We start from the raw sequence: 23,742 nt of genomic DNA on the forward strand, positions 1-23,742 counted from the left end.
TCCACAGTGCCTACATACTGAGGTAAGAGCAATTACAGCTTAATTGTGTTGCAGCACTATAAACACTTCATAGTGTTGCAGCTATTCGTATACTTTAAGCATAATATACACTTTTTCATCAACCTTCGAATTTGAATACAAACATAGAGATGTATGCACTAATATCAAATGCCGAGATGAAGTGAGAATAAGCAAGGAATAAATATGGAAGTAAGAGCTCATGTCTGTCTTAAGGATCAATGATTGTGATAAAGTTAAGCTGAGGCTGTATTGAGTACACCTCTGATTTGTGTTTTCATAATAAGTTGTACAAGCAGGCAGCTTAGAGCTTGAAATTTTTCATTAATGTGTGCCTCTGTGTGCATGCAAGTGTATGTGTTTCTCTCCCCTAGACCAGGGAATTAAAAAGAGTCTCATTCTCTTTGAACTGCTGTATGGAACCTGTGGATGGCGAAAGGTCAACACGAAATTAATATGGGCATTAATATTCCTAATGCAAACTCACAGTGCTCTGTGTGTCAAAGTTTTGACTGAGGTCTGCAGAAAGTTTAATAAGACCTCTCTGTGTGTGATCTGTGCTCAGCACCTGGCAAAGTTCAATGCACAAGCAGAGAATGCACGCAAACCCACACACAGGTATAAGCATGCACATACAGTGGCACGTGCGCACACCCGTATACGCACATCGTGAAACTGTGAAGGATGCTGTATACATGAATATTACAATTGTTTTTGAAGGTACCGATCAGCACAGAGTGATGCGGTGCAGAGGGGGCTGTGGGGTCTAATTGATTGTAAAACAGTTTAAAAAGTGCCTGAAGTGCAAAAAGACTGAAAGGTTGTGTCGAGTGCGAAGCGAAGTAATTACTGTTATAACTTGAGAAGGGATTTGACTCTACAAATTCCTTTAAGTGTCGAAGTCTGTATGTAAACACTGGCACTGCTGCTGAAAATACCAAAAGAGTCAAATGGAGTAAAAGTTGTACTGCATAAGACACTAATTTCTGTGGTTGCATGTACTGTATATCAGATGTTATACTAAAGGAGCTATATAACTGCAAGTTCCATACATATAAAATTAAAAAGACAGCATTTGAAGTAAAAAAAAAAAAAAAAATGCTGACCAATATTTACTTTTTGAGAAAAATTGAATTTTTCTGCGGCTGAAAAGGAAGCCATTCAGTTTATGTTTTGTTCATTTGTGCTGACGCAGGAGGCTTGAGTATTCCCATCTGCTGGGCTCTACCTGGTGTTATTTATGTGGGTCCTTGTTTAGGAATGCACAACTGCACATGAGTCTAATTAATCTAGCCGACAATTGGATATTGTTTCAATTCGCAGCTGAGTGCAATTAGCACGTGGCAGTCTGCATATGCCAGCGACAGCGCAGAGAAGGCAGAGTTGCAGACACTTTCTTTTACCTAAGGCCACTTGTGCAGAATTCCTCCTAATGATCCTCTAAATGTTGTTGATGGAGAAATAATCAATTTTCCTTTTGTTAAGCAGTTCGTTTGTTAAGAAGTTCCTATTATTGAGTTTGGTTAACTCAATAATAATCCACTTCATTAGCATTCCCTGGTTACCAGGTCTGCAGTATTAAAAACAGGCCAGGTATTAGGAAGAGATGGAAATCAAAGATAGACTAAATATCATTAATGTAAAAAAAAAAAAAAAAATAGAATGAACCTTTTCTTTGTGTCCCCCAGTCCTGCAAGACCACTTCAAACTTTTGTTCCAAGAGTGATCTGACAAACCAATAAGGTGAAGCCCTCTTATCCAGTATGACTCTCAATGACTCTCATGATATTCAGTAGACAAAAAAAAAAGAAAACATCCCATTATTTTCTCCTCACCGAGAGGTTTCTACTATCATCCTGTGACATATGCTGGAGAAGAGATAGAGAAAAAGTAAAGCCAGAGAGGAAAGTAACAGAAAGAGCTAAGTAGCGAGCCCTCACACCCTGATCAGGCTTGGCTGGACTATGGTTTTTTTTGCCACAGCAGTTGCCCAGGTGACGCTTCACAGACTGCGCTGACCTTCCACAATTTCCAACCGTCAATCTAAATGGGAGCCCCTTATCTCATCTTCTACCCCACTCACACACCCTCTTTGTAGATGTGCACATCTTTTTATTCTAAATCCAGTCATTATTGTTCCTCTCCACTGGCCAGCAGGAAAAGCCCTGCTGAAGTTGGGGAGTTAATTGAGCATGTCTCTCTCACTGCTGGCTCTGAGGGCTATAGCGACTGGCTCCACTGTCTGGCTTGCTGGCTAGCCTCTTTCTGCTCGATGTATTTGCCTAGATTGCCAATGCAGGGCCTGGCTGAGGATGTCTTGTCTACCGGACTTCACTTGAGCATTCATGTCTCGGCTGCGGTAGCATCCGCTCATTACAGAGAGAGAAGTGTCAGAACCGGAGAAACCAGACGACTAAGACTCCTCTAATGTAATCTGGACATAGAACTTTTCCTCCTTAATGATATGATAGCCTGACTTTATTTTAACTGGTGCCCTGTCAGGCCTAACATCTGGAGGTTAGAGGACCACAGAGCTCCCTGCATTGCAGGATGGAAGACAGAACTGCTTTACTATGCAAGTCTTTTGGGCTTTTATGATGTAAAATTCACATAACCTAAGCACAGACTATGATAGAACTGGTACAATGTTACCTAGGCAACAATTAAACACACACTGAACAGACCTATGTATCTGAGAAAGATTTAAAGCCTAATCTGAAATGTTTCTCACTCCTTGGGGGACTAAAGGTGAAGTCAGTTATCTGCCATTATTTGGTTTAAAACATTCCCAGCAGTATCCAACATCTCTGCCTATTTGATTCACTTTGAGCATGTCTCTCTCCTGGATGCATTCATCCTCCCTAAACTCCTGAGTTGGAGTGGTTCGCCTCAGGCAGAGGAAGCAATAATGTGAACCCTGGAGAGCTATTCAGAGTGAAGAGGAGAGTGGAGAGGAGCCTCCTCCACGGTTCTCCTCCAGCGGGCCGTTTGGGAGGCTAAACGGCGCCGATATCCCTTATTAAACCATCTGCCTGATGCTAATTAGATTATCAGAGATAAAGAGAAGGAGTTTTCTTTGTACATTTTAATGAGATAATGTGTCAGGCAATTGCGAGGAGAAGCGTTATTTTCCGAGTGCAAAGACTTTTCAGGTGAAAGTGTACAAGAATGAACAGATGCAGGGGAATGATTAATAGTGCTTATCTGGAAACATCTTGCCTACATAAGAGAAAAAAAAGATTAGGAGAAAAAAAGTCTTGGTCTTCTAGTAGCTTCCTTTCTACATGACCGTTAAAAAAGTATCTCCGCTGGCTTCTAAGAGAATTAGGACGATTAGAAAATGTATGCTCAAATACTTTCCTCATAGCTGTTCTGTAGCATTTGACCAAAAACAATCTGACCAAAGATCAAATATCAATGGTCAGTTATTTTTGTTAAATTTTCAACTGCAGTGCATTGCTGAATAAAACCACCAAGTGGTCTGCTCTGGCCATCCGGGCACATAGGCAGATAGATTTCCTGGCTAAAGATAGTCTTAGAAGCTCTTGCCCCTAATGAGAGTGAGGAGGGGGACTATTGATTAGGCTTGTCACCAGAGAAGAACATAAAAGTACACATTCAATAAGGGACTTCATATCCTGTTCAGCTAGTGTAAAGGTTAAGTGCTGGAGAATATCGCAAGGATCAATAATTGTCTGCAACTTCACGTATGGTCCACCATCACTGCCCTACCCCTGCTGCTGCTCTGCCTTCACAACACTAACTGAAGTCACATATGAAATGCCACAGGAGGCTTATGGGACTTTGTAGCTTCTGTTTGACAGACCTATTTAAAAAAAAAACATAAATCTTGCATTCTTCCATCCCCTTACTGTATATGACTAACACTCAGAGGAACTGGAATGAAGATAACACCATTGCAAGCCATCAACCCATTGTAACAGTGGAAATTGGAGCTTACTGATTTTTCAAAGCCTATGTACACAACTACTGCATCTTCTCCTCTTGCAATAAATAACAAACTCAATTTCCCTATGGTAATGAAAAGAGAGAGGCTCCTTAAGCAAGACAAATGAAGGGTTTGCAGCACTGGGTAACAACATTAGCTGGCTAATTAAACAACAATGGAGGATGCCGCTGACGCTCGCCCGTAATTATGCAATGGGGTTTAATGAAAAAGGTTAACTGCGCAGAAGAAATAGAACCTTGGAGTCTCCCTATGCCATACAATGATTGCTCCCAACAAACACAGTTCCTCCTATTTGTCTCCCTCTTATCAAGGCAAAGTGATATGTATTTCTGCAAATGCATTGTCTCATCTTAATGGCAACTCTATCCACTTCACAGATGAATGCACAGTGAAATGGAGAGAGCAGCAGTATTATGTGGCCCACAGTGTTGCTGGGATGACTGCAATGTTCACAGAGGCACAGCTTACTGTCAGTCTGAGAGATGAGGGAAATGCACACATAAGATTTATTTAAAATATTGTGTTCAATGAGTATGTGATTGCCTTATGTGCTTTGCAGTAGATACTCTTTGTATGCGGGTTTTCTGGGACTGAAAAAAGACCAGCTGGGACAGTGGAAGAGAAGCTGCCCAAAACTACAGTCTATTAGTCATCTCAACCTACCACACATAAACAGTTGAACAATGTAATTCAATATAATTTGAAACATCTTTTCAAGCTGATTAGATTTGACTTTGTAGTAACAGCATGTGAAGAAGGCCAGAATTTGTTCTAAGCTGAGGCCTCTTATGTTTCCTCTCAAAATGCAATTAACTGTGGTTTCCTGCTGAGAGGTGTTCATGGCTATTCCATGTGGACTCATTTTCATACAAACACTTAAATATTGTAATAATTGATAATGTAAATACCCCTTGGGTTTAGAGGATCTCCATTGCCCAGAGATTCTGGTGGTAGATTCCTGCATATGGGGGTTTATAAGCAAAGCAGAAAAACAGTTAGCCCCCTGCTCTGCTCCTCTCTCCTGAAACTCATGACCTCCAGAAATGTGGGTGTAAACTTATTTTGGATCATACGAAGACTGTTTTCTACATTGCAGGCCATGTGCCCATTAGACATGCTTGTGAATGTGTTTTTATTGGGATAGAGGTTGCACTTCCAACTGTAGGGTTATGTGCTCACCATGAACCCTTTTCCCAATAAAAACCTGGGGAATGTTGGGAATGAGACGCAGGTGGGTGCAGCGATAGACAGAAAAAGAGAGAGAGGGGGGATGGAATCAAGTAAGAGAAGTGATGTAGAGAGTTCAATTTCAGTCAGGGTGGCTGACCATATGCCAAAGCTATCTGCTAGCTGATCTCACATTTATCCTCTATCATACTGGCAATCTTTCTATTGTGTCACTACAAAACTTGTTAATTCTATGTCGTAATTGTCCCAAGAGTGAGAATTAATTCAAACAGTACACAAACATTTGACAATATTTGAAAAAAAAAAAAAGGAACAGGAAGATACTCTGAAGATATCACCAGCACCTCCAAGGCCAGGGCCATGTTTCTTTAGATATATTATAAAAACTACTTAGTCTGACAAACGAATAACATAGAAGGCATGCTGAAAAGAGGAATGAAAAGAAAATCTATTCAACTCCTGTCTCAGATGAAGTAAGAAAGTACAGTAAGTTGCCTCTTGCGTGTCGCCAGCTCTAAAAGCGCTCACTAAACAGAACCAGTGTACTGCATGCAATTGGCTGCTGAGGCAGCCTGTTATTTATTCACAACAATCTGCTGCCGAGGAATCATCGAAAAACAACTAACTATCAATAATACAATTCTTTGATTGTACATATTGTATAAGTGTTAATTATTCACTAAACAAAGTGACATAAAAGTCCATTAGTGTTGCTCTTCTACATAACAAGAAATTACTTCCAGCGTAAGTCCGATCTTAGGAATTATGTTTTATTGGTGTAATGTTTAAAAAATGCATGATACAAAATATTTATCTTTATATTTCAAAGGCTCGGGATGCAAATCTCTGATGATGAGCTCTAAATGGATGGTGTCTCTTCAAAAATGTATGCACTGCACAAAGCCTTCTCCCAGCATGCAGTTTGAGAGGCTTTTTTCATGAATTTGTTATGAAATGTTGGTTGACAAATACGAAAACATGAATATTGAAAGCATTCAAAGCATTTTACTTTATGAGTTGACACATTTAATATGCTGACTAAAAGCCTACAGTTCTAAATTACTGTTCAGGATTGTGTGTGTGTGTCTGCATCAGTGTGCATGTGTTTGTGTGTATGTATTTTATGTCTTAGCCACTTAAAATGCATTCTACAGAGAGAAGCTCACTTAGAAAACATTCTTGTACCTCAAGGCTTCATAAACACCCTTGCATGCATTACACAGATAAGATGCTGCTGTGCATATTGTACAACTTCAAAACATGCACTCATTGCATTCATCAAAACCCGCATGCCTGATTAGAATGGAAGTGCATTAAGCTTTAATACAGACGCCTGAGAAGCCTAAACACAACTGAACAGCTGAGTCTACCGCGCAAGCACGCACACAGCAGCAACGAGGACACAAAAGGCAGTCGAAGATTACCATTTAAATGCTTTAATATAACCACACACATTTGATTCTTGAAAATTATAACAAAGCAGCGAGACAGATGTTGAAAGAACACACTGATAAGCAAATTTGCAATGATGTTCTTTTGTATTTGTGGAAGAATGAACCACAGCGCAAGCTGCAGTTTGACTATTTGACAGAAAAATCCAGAACAAAAGATGCTAACAGATATAGTGAGCTGCAGATGACATTTCGGGGGAAAAAAATGTAACAGAATTATTTTCTGATAGAACACATCTACAGTAATTTAGAATTCTCACTCCCCCTCATTCTTTTGCGGGTAACACACCTCACTGCAGGGAATACCACTTCTAACTTTTCACTCTTTTAATATTCAGTGTTTGACAAAAAAAAATCCCACCGCTTTGCTCAGAAAGAAAACTGGTATATTGTCAGAAAAAAAACCCATAAATAGTACTACAAGTAGTGTGACTGAACCTTGTTGTGTGAAGATCAGAGTCCCAAAATCGCACCTGACAATTCAAACACCAAATGTTATACATACACACACACAGACACACGCACTCACACACTTCATGTCTCCCCTGTCTCGCTCTCCGGGGTGCTGCTTTATTAATGAGTTCGACACATAAAAAGCATCCGGAGGACGGGAAGTGTCACTCATCAAAAAAGGCTGTTTTTGAACAGTCTTGGCGCATGTTAAAGAATTATTCTCTTTCATAAGGACAAGAGACAATCAGTGATTGCCAGGGGTTTTTTCAGATGACCAGACCATGAATCCTTATTCTCAGACATGGCATGAATATTGTATGTAAAGTGTGCAAAGTTAGGTTGCCTAATGGGAGAGAGGGAGGACTGACGGCTGTAGACATTTTGTGCTGTTCATTATGACTGTTTGCAATGGGAAAGAGTGTGTGGTTTGTCAGTCTGTGTTTGTCTATGTGGTTGTGTGAAGAAGAGACAACATGAGTGTGTGATTAATTTCATTGATTAAATGCAATGTTTTGGGTAAATACAGATATGTGTAAACCACAAATGAATTGAGTAGATCAATGAAATGGATTTTCTGTGAATAAACTTTCAGTCTAGTTCAATAAAAGCCGCTTTCTCGAGACTAACCTGCCAAGGCCAGTAATAACAAACCACAAAGTCCACCATAGAGCCAACATGCAATCATTTGGCCTTTCACCTACCTAAAAATACACACAGACACAGCTACTACAATATAACTAAAATCCAGCAGTGTGCCACCTCATACAAAGTGAACAAGTTTTAGAACACCCCCATTTTTCCAGTTGATATTTCAGATTTAAACCCCAAAACAAAGCAACCTGCAATTGCAACACATTTGTGGGAACTTCTGCAGCAGTGTTGGGACAAACTTTCTGAACAATATTTGATTTGCAATGTAGAAAGAACGCCACGAGTGTGTTCGGCTGCTGAATGAATCAAAAATTGGGATTAAATTTAGTTCAACAAAACAATTCCATGATTACTTGTTTTTAAAATCTCAAATTGTTAATTTTTATTTTTTTGTTTATGCTATAATTTCAGAAACATTGAGATACTGAATTATGTAAATTTAAATAACAGGTGGAAAAATGAAGGTGTTCTAAAAAATTTGACCAGTAGTGTACATATATGTGCAAAACAGACACCACAGGACGAATTCCAGACAATGGCACACACTCAAGCGTGCACTCACACATAAATACACGCACGTACACACGCATGCACGCACACGCACAAACACTCACACTCACAGAGCCCTACTCCTGTGTGATCTTGCCTGTGCCTTCCTGGACTTGAACAAATAATGGGGGGGAAGTCGACTGTAGGATTTTGAAACTCTTCCTGTCAGTGACAATGTCAGCCCTGTATCTCTCTCTAACAAACACACACGTTTGCTCCCCCCTTACTAAAAGAGCATAGGGAACAAGGCCTTTGAATAATAAATACTCCAAAGTTTCTACACAGCTCCGGACAGAAATGCCCATCCAGCAAACAATGTTGATGTGTAGAGGAGGAGAACCATGGAAGGGGCCTGGATGAATACAAGATACATGTTCAGACACAACACAGGACTGAACAGGGGCTTCTAGGAGGCAAGTTGGGCCTGCAGAGCAAGAGAGCTAGTGGCCCTGAAACCTCAAAATCTCTGTGTACACACAGATAACTGACATTCCTGTAAAAGATGGTACAACTGCAACATAAGCAAAGAAAGAAGTTAAGAACTTTTTTTTTTTTGTGAAATTTGAAGAGAAATTGTAGGAAGGGAATATTCCTAATGTAAGAAACAGTGCAGAGAGGGTGCCCTAACCTCTAGATTCTGATGGTGGTATATGGAGTTAGTGTAGAGAAAGACTTGTAATTTAGCCACCTGGGGCGTATGTTTTCAAAACTTTTCTGTCCAAACCAAAGGAGTCTTTAGAAAGTGTATCTTGACGTTCTCCCAGTCAATATTAAGATTATTGAGAACTTGGAAAATTTCCCACAGGCCATGGATTATACAGTATTAACAGCTTACTTGCAGACAGATAACCAAGTGGGCCTCATATGAGCGGCACAAGGTGGCCCCATACTTCAGTTTCCTTCAGGAGGTGTAACAGGGGAGAATGAGGTTTGGCTGATGAACAGGGGCCATTGTAGTGGTTGATGTGTCCATCGTCAGACGATATTTAATCCTCCGGTTCCGCAGCGTGGCCTGAACATGACAGAAAATCATTAGCCACCGTGGGCCGTTAACTGTCACATGAGTGATTGAATAGGCAGTGAGCCATGGAGTTTTGTATGGCAGTTAAACGTCTGTCCTGAAGACTTGTGGTGGCGGTCCATTGAGGTCAATGATAAGGCAGAAATGGCGGACGGCCACTCCCACCCTCTGAGGAATGGGATTCATTGATGTCTCACAACTGAGGGGAACAAGAGGGGTCAACATAGTTTACATCAGTGGTGAAAACTGTTACTGAGTACTTTTACTCAAGTACAGTACTTACTGTATTTCCATTTTCTGCTACTTTAGATTTCTAATCCACTACGATTCAGAGGCATTGGCCTCTGGCTTTATTGGAATTATTTTACTTTTTACTGCAATACATTTACTTGATAACTTTAGTTAACTCTAGTCACTTTGCAAATTATGATGTATTATCACAGGTTAAGACCTTACTGATTCCAGGGGGAAATTCAAAGGCTACCCAGCAGCTGTAAAGTAGTTAAAATTAGTCTCACCTTTACCAGCTACAATATTAAAGTGATGTATACATTAATAGATCATAATTATAATCCAGTAATATAATATTCATTATTCTGAAATGGAATGAAATGGGATGACAGCCTTGAATGAATACCATTGCATGCATTGGGCCTGTATAGTTAGGATTACATAAGCCGGCACAACATATTTGACATTAAACATATCCAAGTGGGCAACAGTATTGTCTCAATGGACAGTCTAAAAATACCATTCTATTAAACATTATTCATCCAACATCCACACTCTCTCACATCAACTAGACCTCCCTTCCTTTGAGTCTTGACATCCAGACCTTGCTTAGCTGGTCTATGTAACCTATACATAAGCTTGGTTGTGTTATCCACCAGGGCCGAATCTCCATACCATTCCCCCGTGGCCTCTGTCTGTGTCTTGGAGAAAGTAGGAGGCCCTGCTACATATACCACCTCCCTGACTTGGTGGTGGTGGTAGCGGTAGTGGTGGTGGGTTTTTTTTTTTGGGGGGGTCTGTCTGGTGTAACACAGTCCACTTTAAGGGGACAGATCACAGATGCCATTAATGTAAGATATTTCTGCCTCTCCTTTTCACCATGTTACATGTTCATTAAGTCACCGCTGTTAAATGTTTCTCTCCATTTCCTCCCTTTTTTTATTAAAGGAATACATGAAAGAGGAAGAAAAAAAGAGGCAGGAAATTGTCAAATTATAAATTAAGCTGCTGCTTCAATTATTTGCTTGGTTTGATAATAACAAGTGGTTAATTTTTGAACGAGGTTAATTACAAGAGGGTTAATGATATTCTAATAAAAACCAAGAACTCATCATATTTCCCTGCCTAAATTACACTGACATATATGAACCAAATATTTTCTTCAATTAATTCATAATTGTTAATAAATATCTTACAATTCAGGGGGCACACAGGCTGAGGCCATGTTTTGGAATGACATATTTGAACAGATTCTCGACACATTCTGTAACAATAACTGCGATAACTGACTTCTCACCGGAGGTAATCTGACTCTTGCTGTCTTTGGTAGGTGGCCAATTTATTTCATGAAGTGGGGCAGATATTGCACTTGCTCACATGGTGTTATTGAGTGCGTGTGTGTGCGTGTCTGTGTGTGTGAGTGAGTGAGTGAAGAGAGAGAGAGAGAGAGAGAGAGAGCGAGAGAAAGGGACAAACAGGGGGCAGGTAGGTGTGATCGCTCATTCACACTAGAGCTGCTTGACGTTGAGCCCTACGGGGCATGATTACTAGGCCCTGGGTGATCCTTCAGCTTTCTACCTGACACTTGCTACCTGTTCCCTTCCCTCACTCGTCTCGCATCCCACCCCCATCATTCCTCTCCCCTCATCCATCTCTCTATATCTTTTTTCTTTAACTCTGCATCTCTCTCTGTAAGTTTTTTCTTATGTTGCAAGAATGTTTTATTTACTTCCCATAGAATTGCGTGTCTTGACAATGTGTTTCTGCCAGTCTGATATATAAAGCTGTTTGCCTTTTCACACTTACAATTAATGTCTCTTCATCCACCTTTGCTATTTATCAGACTTCAGACACGCATTTACTGTGTACGTGAGTCCCGTGCGGCACATTTCAACAACGTTTTTAGATTTCATGTGCTGAGGTATAAGTGGTATTTACACTACAACCTTCAGGGGTAAACGTTTCCTCTTTTTAATGGTAAAATTATGATTTTTACATTCATATTTTAAGTGTTTAGTTGAAGCTTTTCAACCTTATAGTGAAGTAAACAGCTGGGGCTTTCTTACTTAAAACCATTCCCACTACAGGGTAATAATAAATGAGGTGGCCATTTATGTTGACGGTTTCCCATGCACTTTATTTTCATTAGACAGATTTACAGATTGCTCTTTGAGTTTGTTTGTCCCACCAGTGCTGTAAAATCTCATAACATGGCGCTTTTCCCCACTATCTGACATGTTTATGATGAGTTTTTTTCTGTTCCACCCTACTGTCATCAGTTTAATAACTGTCACCACAAGGACTGATCAGGTAGCAACATGCTGGTGAACTTAATAGCAGCAGGCCTTATCCATAAAGGATATCCATTAATGTACCATGATTTGGTAAAATATGGTAAAAGCAATACCACATCACAATTTTGTTTCACCACTAATTGTGAACACTGAATTCTAATGTCTGACCTCCTAGGGCAAGATGCCAACGATTTACAAAATCAATCAAAAGGGAACTAGCTTTTGGTCACTATCATCAACAGATTCAAATATAGCACGAACAGAAATAAGAGAGTATCTTACTACTGAATAACTGTTGTGTTGATGTATGACTGCCAATGTACACACCCATGTTGGAGTTGCAAGGAGGAGAGGAGCCATCCAAATGGCACCAATTCAGACAGTCAGAGTGACAACCTTTTTTTTCCAGTGGAAAGATGCAACCCACACACATTCTCAGTTTCAAGTCAATTACAAATGATATACATAAAAATGAATTTCAATATTCAGGACAAATCATTGAATTAAAATGTATCAGTCACACAAATGTCCTGCATACAAAGAAAATGTAGTTCCCTCAGAATTCCCTGCCCACACTTAAGTGAAAAGAAATGAAAATGGAAAAAAAAAGGTTTCATTGAGACAACAGAAATTTATATAAAACAAAAATTGCAATGTAGAAACTAATTATAAAGTCAATAGATTTCAATTTGGATATTTGCAATAACACTCCAGTCTAAGAGTCCAGGCAATAAGATCAGACAGAGACTGCTGGAGCCTGGGTGACAAAAAGTTAGATGGAGAGTGAGTTGATAAAATTTCTAATTTAAGCTCATACTCTAAGGATTTAATCTCCCCCTGTTAGAAGGACACAAGGGGCTTGTGGTGACTTTTTAGGGGCTACAATATTACTATGATGGGCTAGCAGCATCCTTTCATGCTCTATCCAACAGAGTTCATATAGACATGCTTGGCTTAAAACCACCTTGTTAACAAAAAAGAGAGTGAACAAAAAAAATTGCACTCTGTAAAAATCCTGACACTTCTGCAGTGTGCATACTTGAATTTTTCAAACACTTGTCTTTTCTTTACCATAATAGATGTCAGTTTTCTCTGATGTAGCTCAAGTAGGGGGAGCAGCACATTGGGTCTCATTCTTTCTGCATTTGAAGCTATCACTCAATAGTGGATCTGTGTTGTTCGAGATCAAACGAAAGAGACATTCGCGGCATCACCTGCAGAGCGCTCCAAAGGGATGAAGCAAAATATCTTCAAATCACTTGTCCAAGACATTTCCCCCTATTAAGGCTGCCTCCACACAGGCTTTAAGGCGGAGACAGGCCCTTTAGATAAGCTAACCAAACCCGAGTGTTACAGCGGGGAGATCAGACACACAGTCTGTGTTCTATTACAGAACTCCCTTACAATGGCATGCCATTAAATACCAAAAAAAGGGCTCAACGTTTAACAGTGTTAAAAGAGTAGAATGATCTAATAATCTGTAAAGCAAACAAGCAAGCAAATAAAAAAAATAAATTATAACTATACAGAGTAGTTTGACAACAGGAGAAGAACACAGATACTCTACATATCCTTCCTCTAACTGTGACTATTGTATACATTATTTGTTGTCGTAACTGCAGTTTCCTATATGTATTTCTGTTACAATAATAAGCAGATTGACAGCCGACAATGTCTGGTAACAATAAATCGATAAGTGCGAATCGAAAAGTGAACCAGTCGGTTTTTTTTCCTTTTTTCATAAATTTGGAATGCACAAAATTATAAAGTTTCTGGTCATCCAGACTTACTTTTTTGGTCAAACACTTACTGTCATTTTGAGTTAAATGTAAAAATGTTTCAGCTCTTTATTGCATCTGTGTGTGCACCTATTGTATTTGTATGACTCCAAACAGTGAATATGTGGTACCAGCACTACAGTGCTAGGTGTGTTTTGGTGTGTGTGTGTGTGTGTGTGTGTGTGTGTGTGTGTGTGTGTGTGTGTGTGTGTGTGTGTGTGTGTATGTATGTGTGTGTTGTAATCTCAGCAGCAGATCATGTTTTCTAGGCCTCAGATGAGGCAAAGCAGCTTTGGCAGCGGGCCGTTTCATCTCAGGCACTGGGGCCCAAAACAAAGAGAAAATGATTGATTGGATGATGAATTATTTAGAGGTGGAGGGCTGAGGAACGAACCAGCCATGCTGGAGAGAGAGAGGGAAAGAGGGATAGAGATAGTAAGGAAACAAGGGAGAGAGAGTTCAGCTTCCCTTTATCACTCTCTCTCCTTGTAGAAGATGGGAATCCAAGTAAAAACTTCCCCCTAATTGTACTAATGCGTGTCACTGCAAATTTGCCAAAATAAAATATTGATGTGGACGCAATGACAGGGCTGCACAGTGCTGAGCGCTGATTGGAGAGGAGAGGTATTTGCTCAGGGATCTATAGGACGTTTGAACCTACATGTAACACTACACCGAAGACAGAGGGGGAACAACTCTCCTTAGCTCCAGACATCCATCCTTTCACCACACTGTCTATATCTCACCATTTTTAAAGAGAAAACCACTGTCACTGAATGTTTACCTGTAAGATTACCTGTAGATAAGCCAATATATTATTTGAATGGCAGCATGAAAAGGAAACACTTTCTAAAATGTCAGCGACAGAGCTGTGTGAGTGAACACAGCTACAGACCCTTGTGTGATGCCCAGTTGGACCACAGGGGGCACTGATGTGATATGTGAGAAAGACACAGACAAGAGGGGAGAGAGAGAGCTACAGACGGAGGAAAAGAGAGTAGGGGAGAAAGAGAAAGGGAGAGAGACAGAGAGGGAGAGAGAAATGCAATGAGGCAAGGCTACAGGGATGAACGCAAAGTGTCTCTCTCCTTCCATTTTTTCAATATCCCCTCCTCATGAAATTTCATTTGGATTGTAAATGTTCAGTAATTTACCATCATAAATGTGTAATGGGCCCCTGAATCCAATGACATTGTGCTGGCTAATCAACTCATTTGAAAATGAATATAGATCTATTAAAGGGAACTCAGCATTTCCCCTTTTTTAAGACTGGCATGCTGTCAAACATGGGAACACTTCCTAAAAGGGTTTTTTTGGAAAAAGGGATCCTCTTCAGGGAAAAGAAAAAATAATCTACTTATCAGACTTTCTGATCTTAAATAGAGATGATGAATGAGATTAAGTGCTTGTGCTTAATTCTGATTTGTTTTGTCATTAGAAATCTGACATGAAATCAACTTAAGAGAAAAGGGGCTCATTTAAAACCTTATTCAAAAAAATAAAAGCGGTGACAGGAAGTTAATGACACTTCATTTTCAGTTGGGAAAATTTAGCAAAATTAAATTCTTGAATTTTAAACTGTTTCTCGGTCCCAAAGCAGACAGCAACAGAATCCTCCAGAAAACACAAAATTAACACACACGCACACCAGGATTACTGCTTCTTATCTATGAGAGACGGGGCCCGAGGCGCTACCTACAAACACTTAATCAAAAACCTAGTTCAACTCGTGGCACCCAGTGACTCTTAGAAAGAGAGAGTGATGGAGAGAGCGTGGAATGCAAATTGCGAATGTTGTGACTCTGTCAACCTGTGTGTGCATGTGCGTGTACAGTACGTTTGACTCTCAAAGCGAGTAAATCAGCCCCTGGTAAAAACCAAATGGTAACAGTCGATGTGAATGAAATTCCCAGAGTTTTGAGTGATGAGTTTTGAGTAAGTGTAAACTTTTCAGGAAGAGAGAGTTAAAGCTATTTGTGTAGCTAGACAATCATGCATTTTTCAGGCTATAGAGATGTTTTCAAAAACACGCGTCACTGACCCACAGAAAACCGTGTTATCATTGCGTGAAAAATTTTGTCGAGGCTACATGGTCAAACTCATCCATGTCTACGTCTGATGATATACTGAATTGTGAATTTAACCTAGCCTTTATTGGATTGGCAGATATTAAGTTATAACTCTAAAAAAACAAAATTCCATTTTAAACAGTGGTTTATTTGCTTTCTGTGGAGTGTTGGATTAGGAGATTGATACCACTCTCATGTCTGTCCACTGATTATGAAGCTACAGCCTACTCAAGAAACAGTCCAGCATATAACTTGCAGTATATGGCAAATTCCAGTTCCAGGCTTTGTGCTCAGTTAAGATAACCTGCTGCTGGCTCTTGCCTTATATTTAATGGACAGAGACCAGAGTGGTATCAATCTTCTTATCTACGCATCTCAAGTGTATTTCCCAAAATGTCAAACTATTCCTTTAAAACCTCAGCCTTGGACAACTGAGTTACTACTGGCCTCACAGATATCTTTAAAAATGCATACAGAATCCTTAAAAAGATCCTTAAGTTTGTTTCACATGAATATGTTGTGTGTGACTGCAATAGTTCTTGTTTGGATGATATGACCTTGGATAATCAATACTTCAATTTTTAGGTTATTGTACAACTTATATATTTATAAAAAACAGTATAAAGACCAAAATTGTCAAATCATAAAAAAACAGGCCTCAGAAAGATACTACAATTAGACTACACTCTGGGCTATAGCCCCTGAAGTTACTGCACCAACCTCTATCACTATTGCAGTTTATCAGACTGGCACTGTTCTGCATTTCTTGTTCACTTTCTCCTGAGTTCTCCTTCCTTCCCAATCTTACCGCCTTCCTCTCTCTTTCACTCTGCTTTTTTTCTACCCATTTCCCCAATTTCAGCCCTGATGCAGCAATCAAGGAAAAGAACTCATTTATCAGGTCTGATGGCTGCAGTTGTGCACTGTTGGGGGTGCTCGGTTAGCCTGAATGCATGGCTTCAGGCTACTGCCCTGTTGTAAGGTCATTGTAATTAAGTCTTGGCTCACAGTGGTGGACTCTGCCTTTGAGGTTCAAATGTCTTTCCCCTGCATCCTCAAAAGTCCTTTCCATTGCCATTTGCTTGTGGAGATCATACAAAAAAAGTCTTATCCCACACCAAATATTAGACTCTGTCTGTGAATATTGATTTATCTGTGGACTCAGATGGGTTGGAATGAGTTAGATTCCCCTAACTTCCTCAGTGATTACTTTGTGGAAATAGAATATTAGAGTGTCAGTGATTGCTGCAGATGGAAAGCACAGGGCTCGACCAAACACTTAAGAGTGCTAATCTACGATCCTAAATTTGCTCTAACTTCAATTACAGGAATCAGGAGTGAGAAAAAAAATAATGGAGATGACCTATTGATACATTTACAGCATATCTATGCCATCCCTCTCCTGCTCTCCATTTCTTTTTTTGCAGCCCCCTCGTGTCCTTGGAAAGACGTTCGCTGTAAACAGCCTTGGCCACTTCAGATCCAGCTCATCTCCCTGTTCAAAAGTCATACATCCCATCAAGTCAAGTCCAATCCAGTTAGAGCAGTAGCTCAGTCAGGCTCCTCCCTGATGGGAAAAGGGTCCAGATGTGGCTGCTGTTTGTAAGTCCCCACAGCCAGTGATCTTTTGTGTGCGTCACTGCGCTGAGTGGCCCCAGGTGCTATGGACAATTTTACATCTAGACACCGCCATGCTCCCTTTTGCACACTCTCTGCTCTTTCCCCCCTTTCTTTTCTCTTCTTGTTGCTCAGATGAGTAAAGGAGCTTTTTTCCCTTTCAGCTTAGAAAAACCTTGTCGACCAACAATCTCAAGTCAGAACCCCAAAAATTCCACCTAAAGCTCCATGTTTGTACTCAAATGAGTGAACTGCTGACTTATACTGTTTGTCAGTATTACTGTGGAGTGGCTGTGCACTTTACCACCGGCAGCTTGTTGTGCTCCTGAAAATGCTCATTAATAGACCCCAAATTCAGCATTTCTGGTAACATCATGCATGAAGATAGGTGTTTTTTCATCATGATTTAATTCTGCCTAATACTGGGAGAATGGTAGTGACCTACAATAGCCAGAGGACAATGCCCCTATCATGCAGTGCATTTATGCATCATTCAGAACAGAAAGATAGTCTACAACATAGCCTAAACTATAAGATGGATGTGCAGTACACAATACATAGTAAACTAAATGAATGCAAGCAGTTTATCCTGTTCGAGAGACTAGATTTCCTTGAAAAAAATTGAAGTTACTGTTACCATACAAAGACCACCAGATGATGCAGAGGCCCAGTTTGAATACTCTAAAGGATCTTTCCCTAACGAACTCTTAGGATCATTCAAGGTACTGTATCTGGGCTTCTGCATCATCTTGTCCATCTTCTTTGGTCACTGATATATAATTTCTATTAAATGCTACCAAAAGAAATAATAGATTTGAATGTGCTCATTTGTGCCAATGCTCCAAAATTCACAAATTAAATACAGTTGCATACTGTATGAACATTAAGAAAACCAACCAACTGAATTGGATTTAAATTGCATAGACCAGTCACACTATTGCTGTTTTCCCCTTCGAAACAATTAAAATGGCAAACAACAATAAAGGGTGTCTCTGGAAACTTTACTTTTTTTGAATTGTTTGCATATCAAAAGAGAAACTTTACAATCGTTTGTGCAACGTTTGATCTTTGTGACATGATGAACACAGGCACCCGACAATATACAAGGCTCTTATTCCACTTACATAACAATGTGGGATTAAAACTTTTTTTTCTACGTCTCAAAATGCCCCTCACACGTCTTGACATTGGGCTGAGCTGCATTTCAACTAGCGGTGTACTGTGGCGTATCTTTGAACAACCAAACAACTCAAGTGAAGTGCCTGCAGTCCTTTAAGCACTTTATCCTCAGAGCTTCATTGGGCAACAGACAGGCAAAAAGAAAAAAAAAAAAAAAAACAAGACGAAAAATGCAAATTAACTCTTGCACACTTCTATATGCCATTCAAAACCAACACAAAAAAGGCAGAGTACATTTAAAATGTTTTAGAATGCCAGACTCATAACTGCACTTTACAACAATGTGGAGAAAAAAAGATGGGGGAAGTGACAGAGGGAGAGAGAGAGCTGGAGATGTTCTTTTCTGAGCCTTCTTTGCATAGCGTTGGGGATTCCATGTGTCTCATCATCTTGTTTAGAGTGCATTAGCAGCCAATGACACAGCCTCCCTCCCTCCTCATCGCTCTAGATTTCTTGTTGTTGGGGAAAGTGTCCTGAGGCAATAACAGCAACCATCAGCCCTCCTCCTCCTCCTCCTCCTCCTCCTACACCTCCTCTTCAAACAGAGATATGCCAGGACCTAATTTTCCATCAGCAAAGTATGAAATCAAGAGAGAATGCCACACAACAAGCACTCTTATGAGGGGACACTTTACCAGTTCGCCCACCCATACAAGCACACACACACAAACTCACGCGCAAACACCAACACACATGCAAAGATACGTCCTAACTTCTGAATAAATTATGATATCAAGTGGATGCTAAGCAAAATTGACAATCAGAAGCTTGTTGATGAGAGCATAAATGTGACTTTGGGAGATGGTTTTACAAATTTCGTGAAATTAGTTGCCAGTTGTTATTTTCAGACTTTGCTTTTCTTTGACACAAAGATGATGCATAGTATTTTGATCATTTTAACTGGTGACTGTATCCAAATGCTTGCTATAACATATTGTAATGGAGATAGAAAAAAGAAACTGAAAGACTGAGGTCAAAGTTACACTTGCCTTTTTAATACCTCTTTTGTGGCATCACCAACCAACAAAGACTGTAAACTGTAAAAAATGACCCCATAGATCATCTGTGCAAGCATCTTAATACAACTAGTAGTTACATTTTATCATTAGGGGACCTATAGCAGCCATAGCAATCGTGAGGGAGCAAAGGATGAAGTTAGGTGATGTAGCACATAGAGTGACAAAGTCTGTGTTAGGAGGATGTTGGGGTGGATTAATGGGTTAACAAAATACATCAGACAGCTGTTCGCTTCCCGTGTGAAACATCAACGTTGTTTCTTTTGCCAGTGACAGTTTGACAACCACGTTGCTTTTGTGCCTAAACCTAACTGTGACTGATCCACAACCTTAACCGCATGCTTATTATGGCTACTGTGATGACGAAGGTCTGGTATGCCTGCCGCTGGTATGCTCCTACGGGGTTGTATCCGAGGGTAGGGATGGACAACCCGGAGATTTATGGTAGTTCAGGTTAGAGGACTTGTTGAATCTGAAACAGTTAGACTGCACTGATATCAGATCTATTCCACATATATTTTATATATTTTGGAGAGAATAGAATGTTTATCATGTAGAGAATAATGAATGAGTGAGCACAGAAGTGGTTTCAGACACAGCTTGAGTCTTTAAGGTCCTGTTCATACATGGCATTGGTATGCGTCTTGGGTGGTCCAATCACAAGTGGAGAGCTCTAAGTACAGGTGTGAATACACCCAAGACAATCGCTCAGACCGAATTCGGAGATGCCCTGGGCTGCATATGGCCACATTCTTTTAGCAGTGTGTATGCAAATGTGTCCTGGGCCACACTGAAGTATTGCCCTCTAAGCTGACATCCTCTGCGTAAGCAGATGTACATACTCATTCACAAATAAAAACAAGTCATACAGATCGTGTAAACTGGCTTTGTCCATGACATCTGAAAATTTTTAAAAGCCCAGAGATATAAGAGATATTACGAGTGCATCAAACATCTCGAGCAATTTGGTTTTTCTGGAACACTCCACAGAATACACCCAGTCTATATTGTTAAGATTTCTTCTTCTTCTTTTAATTACCAGCAGAATAGGCACGGGAAGCTTATTGCTGCCTCCAGCCAGTTAAAAACAACAACACATTCTAATGGCAGGCATGAATTGATGTACTTAGAGCTGTCCACTTAGGTGATCAGATCACACAAGATGTATTTTAATGCCAGGTATGAACAGGGCCTGAGACTGATGTTTTCCCTTACTTTCTGGTGTGCAATTTATGTATATGTCAACAACGGAGGTGTTATAAATGGATGAGGTTGTTTGCAATATTCACACAGGCTAGATTCATGACCTCATAGAACTGAGATGTGATCAGGAATACCAACTAAATCACATCAGTATATGGATATTGAGATCAGGTCCTGATTTTCTGACCTTACAGTGTTACCAAATGGCAGTTAATACAAGCCTTTATCACTGAATGCTTTGGGCCACAAGTGTAACCATGGCCAGACAGACTAATTATCTATCTGAACTGGACAAGAAGAAGAATACAATGATAGAGGAGCAGAAAAATAAGCTCTTTAGAGGAGGTTCTTGTGACTAAAGAGGGCCAAAATTGTGTTTCAGAGATCATGCAGCCAAGCAGAGATACTGTGCAGATGTTATCAGAGACCCACTGCTAGGCTATACTGAACAGTACTGTATCTCAGTTTTCCATCAACTGAAAAATAAGGCAGATAGTTATTAGGACAGTAACACTGACAAACACTACAGAGAGTGGAAAACTCTTTCTCTACTACACACACAAACACAGAGAGATCGCACAAAGAAAAAGATCTCACAGTGCTGACTGACAAAGATGCCCTGCAATATAGATGACGAGAACAAAGCTCCCCATAACAAACTCCACTCATATTGAGACGATTTGCTTTTCAATAATGAATCGCCATCAGCATCAGGCGTCAATACTACATCTCTGTGTTGTGTGTATGTGTGTGAGTAGAGGGGAAAAAAACATCTATCCTCAACGAGAACAAAACTTCTATATTTAATCTGTGCTGAGAACAAGCAGGCATGCAAAGTCAAAAACAAAACGGGGATGCAAGCTGGGCTTTCTGTGGCATGCAAATCACATCCGGACCAACCAGCTGCTGTGAGCTTATCCCCCACATCTTTGTGATTGACAGGATTTTTAAAATGTGTAGATTATAAATATTTATAATTGACTTAATATTGACTGTATTCTCTCTGTTTGGTTGAACTTGTATGGGAAAAGGAAAAAAATAAGGGGCGAAAAAAAAGCTTTAATTTTGCAGAAAGCACAATACCACAATCCAGTTCATCCGCAGCTCCATCTTCACATAAATAACCCTCCCTGTGCGCCACAAGTTGCGTGTGTGCGTGTGCGTATGTGCGTGTGTGAGAATGTTCAGAAGCCTGTTTTCCTCACTGAAGATAATGAAGCGTTACTTTGAATTTTCTGTAGTTGTCAGGTCTCTTTTAGAGTTTAACTTTTCTCAGAGAGGTCAGCACAGTCACTGTAAAGTCACACTTGCCTTAAAAAGAGGTGACAGTTGGAAACATAGGCTGGATCTCCAAAAATTAAAGTTAAAGTACCACGAGCGAGCCTAATCATGGCTGGGACAGGAGCCCAGTCTGGAGAAAGGGCAAATATTTAGAGTCTTGTAGCAGGGGCAGAGCTTGCCCGTTGTCGTACCTCCCCCATTTATCAGCTTATATAAGAGACACACACGACACAGTATACAAACACAAGCAGCCGCACACACTTGTACCCACTGACCTCAGACTACCCTACAGAGCATCAAAGTGCAGTTGCAAGTATAAGTGGGCTCCAGTCCTCCGTGCCGCCCTATGATCCTGTTGACAGCCCCCTTTTTCCAGAAAACACTCTTCTTCCAATCTGAAGCTGTAGTTGATCACAACGGAGTCTTTATTCTGCTTTGGTTCTGAAGAGAGGAGAGAAACGGAGGACATTTTCAGACTTTCTGCTTGTTTTTGCTTTTGAGGGCCTCACTTACTACCGTACTTAATTCATGAATCAAAGGTCATGTTCCACTGAAGACACTGACAAAGAAACAACTGCAAATCGAGAGTGCCAAGGCGTCATCACACAGTCCACGTCCAGAAGAAAAGCCATGGTTGGGTGGAGGAGAAGTGGAGGAAACACTGTGCCAGAGTAAAGCTGGGATGGGCCCAACCTCTAAGAAATTGAAATAGCTTTTTCCCTTTGATTGAATTGCACTATGTGATCTCACTATATTGTATAGGCCCTCTCTGTGTCTCTGTCTAACTCTCTTTCAGCTCCACATCAAAAAGGCCATCTGCAGTAAAAAGGCCAGCCAACACACCATGCACTCCCATCTGATCCACAAGTTTCCTCTGCCCAGCACCCAGACACGGCACTGCCCACTGTCTCATCAATTTTCCTCTTTGATTTCATCACTGAGTGAAACTAAAGTGGCATTACAAAGTTTTATTTTGCAACAGAATAAGTTTCACAACTGAAATTATTTGAAATTCAGAAACACCAAGTTCTGATCAAACATACCAAAAGTCTTTTATTAAAAATTGTGGTGCCAAACAAACACACAAGGATTTATTTTCAGTCTCAATAATGGCAACTGCTTTCAATCCCACAGAGCATTAGGATTTAAAGTGAGCATGAAACACAACCCTTCAAGCAGATTAAATTTCAAATCAAGCAGGCCATGTAAATGATGTGGTGACAGGGGGCCCAGTGCAATTAGCATGCCAGGCTAGTGTTAAAGCAATTAGGCAAAACAGACGGCTAGAGCACCAGGGCTAAGCATGGGAAGGGAGGAAGGACGAATATTTCCATATTGCTCTTCAGGACATGAGTGCATGTGTGTCCATGTGTGAGTGTGTGTTTATGATGTGTCTGTGCATGTACAGTTTGTTTGAGGTCATTTGACACTCAAGTTGTTTGTGAAATTCTCAGAGGGAATCCGAGGTTAATGGGAACTAGACTTTGTTTACTGACAGCGTATCCAGCCATTTTGGAGAGCAAGAGTGGGGAAAAAAACGAAATAAATGCTGCGTTCCTTCTAACAAAAAAGAAAAAAAGAAAAAAGGAAAGAGAAAACACTGACTCTCCCGCTGCATAGAAGAATCACAAAAACATTTACTGGTAAACAAGCCCAGAGCGGAAACTCTGGGAACCACTTTGGGGAAAAAGCAGACACATTTGGGCAAATCTCTCAGGTGGAGCCATCAAAAGCAGTGTCAGCTTGTACACAGAGACATAGCAGAAAGGACCA

At 40.3% G+C, this 23,742-nt stretch overlaps 1 protein-coding gene across 2 annotated transcripts in view; it reads right to left on the reverse strand.

The window, feature by feature from the left end:
- mdfic (MyoD family inhibitor domain containing) overlaps positions 1 to 23,742 on the reverse strand; it is a 115,226-nt gene that overhangs the window by 54,112 nt on the left and 37,372 nt on the right. For both annotated transcript variants that reach the window (XR_005709251.1, XR_005709252.1), the window contains exon 5: positions 22,245 to 22,410. The gene's annotated coding sequence lies outside the window, so the exon portion shown is untranslated. The remainder of the gene's footprint in view (positions 1 to 22,244; positions 22,411 to 23,742) is intronic.

This window comes from Xiphias gladius, chromosome 2, assembly GCF_016859285.1.
Source record: "Xiphias gladius isolate SHS-SW01 ecotype Sanya breed wild chromosome 2, ASM1685928v1, whole genome shotgun sequence".
Classification (NCBI taxonomy): Eukaryota; Metazoa; Chordata; class Actinopteri; order Istiophoriformes; family Xiphiidae; genus Xiphias; species Xiphias gladius.